A 1,925-nucleotide genomic window follows, 5' to 3' on the forward strand; every position below is an offset into this window, starting at 1 on the left:
AGACTGTGATCCTCTATTGGGAAGGCATTGGATTGGATGCTAAAGTGCCTGGGGCTTGCACTGAGCTGTGCTTCCCTGGGGAAATAAGTTACCCAAGTTACTGCTCTCCTGTTCTACTCAAGGGAAGAAACCTAAGTAAAGACTTGTTTAGATTAGGAACATATGCATCAATGTAACTACAGCAGTAACTGGCACTATGAAATACTGGGTCCTCTCCTGCTGCACTTCAATTCTGACTTGAGACATCCTTGCTATTCAACTCCCCAAATTGTTTAAAATTGTGCAGCAGTTTGGTTAACTTGATAAAAAAAGTTTCACTAGGGACTCTTATGAGTTGTGACCTTAGATAGGCTTTGAACTCAGGTCTCTGCAAATTTATTCACCTTTGCAACCATGTAGTCCCCAATTCCCTGCTTATGGTTATTTTCTTACCCCCAATGCAACCTGAAGTTCTTCGATGATGTGGCTAACGTATCAGTCAACTTCCCAGAATAAAAACCGTGCCATTTAAAATGTGAGAATCAAGTTTGCAAAAGGGAAAGGAAATAAATGTCATGCGCAGCTCAAGCGATAGTAACAAGCTAGATTCCTGCTGCAGGTGTTTCCTTCTGAATGGCTTATTCATTTCTCACTCAGAGAAAGGTCAGAGGTGGGTATTAGAACAGGGAAAAGTCCACACTAGGCTTTTGCCACCCTGCAGCTTTTATTTGAGTGCTGTTTGATTTAAATTGTTATTTCAGTACCTATGGCTGAATCGTTTAATGCACACACACTACAGGAATATATAATTACGAAGCAACTCTGCATTGCAAACCTAGCCTGGAATCAGTAAGTAACCTCTGCTGTAACTAGTAGTTGTTTCCTTACAAATAAAGCTGTGATTTCACTTTTCCCAGACAGCCTAGGATTAGAGTATAGGCACCCAGGCCTGGGCCTACACTCCCAGCTCTTTACCTCACGTGACTACATCAGAATCTCAATCTCAGCTTTCATTTAAAAATGAAGGCAAGTTCCTAGCCCTCATGGCCATGAAAAAAAAAAAAAACTTTAAAACATGACTCAAGTCTGACCAAAGCTGTTAATTCCTGAAACAACAGCTCTGCTGTGATGGCGGAACTGCCCCATTCATTGCAGCATGGGGTGTCAACACCAAGACCATCTTCCAGAAAAGCCCTGCAAAACTCCCCAGTTATTTGATCAAGGGGAGCTGGGATGAGCATTTGCTACATAAGGAATGTTCACAACAAAAAGGATTTGCCACCTCTATACGCTTGTATGTTAATTCTGGCACTGGACATTCTACAGTTTGCAAAGAGCTACCAAGTGTGACTCTCACACCAGGTCACTATGTGGGTAGAGGCCCCATACAGGGCTATTAATTCCTATTGATGGATTCTAAGGAAGTCGATCATTTTAGCACATGAATTATATCCCCACTTAAGGGCTGTAAAAAGGAACATGTTCATTGTACTAATAATTAAAGAGGTACCAACACCCTGAGGTTACTCTTTACAGCCCTCTTTTGCATCGAATTTTTGTACCATTTGCTAAAACAATTTAATACCTTGCCAGCAAAATAAGTGAATTGAAATATTCCATATCTTAAAAACAATCAAAACAAACAACAAACATAGAATCAAGCCAATGTTTTACAAGCAGATTCTCCCTTAAAATGGAGTATCACTGTCTTTGGTAATTAATTTCCCATATGGGTTGAATTGCAGCAGCATCTGTTGAAGATGTGATAGTGGCAGATGTTACAGTATCATGACTTCTTCTCTGTCATGCATCTCTGGCTGCTAATTTATGGTTGTGTCTGAGGGGAATAGGTGGGGCTTGTCTGTATGGAGTACTTGGCCAGGAAGACAGGTTTCAGAGTAGCAGCCGTGTTAGTCTGTATTCGCAAAAAGAAAAGGAGTACTTGT

This window comes from Dermochelys coriacea, chromosome 7 (assembly GCF_009764565.3).
Source record: "Dermochelys coriacea isolate rDerCor1 chromosome 7, rDerCor1.pri.v4, whole genome shotgun sequence".
Classification (NCBI taxonomy): Eukaryota; Metazoa; Chordata; order Testudines; family Dermochelyidae; genus Dermochelys; species Dermochelys coriacea.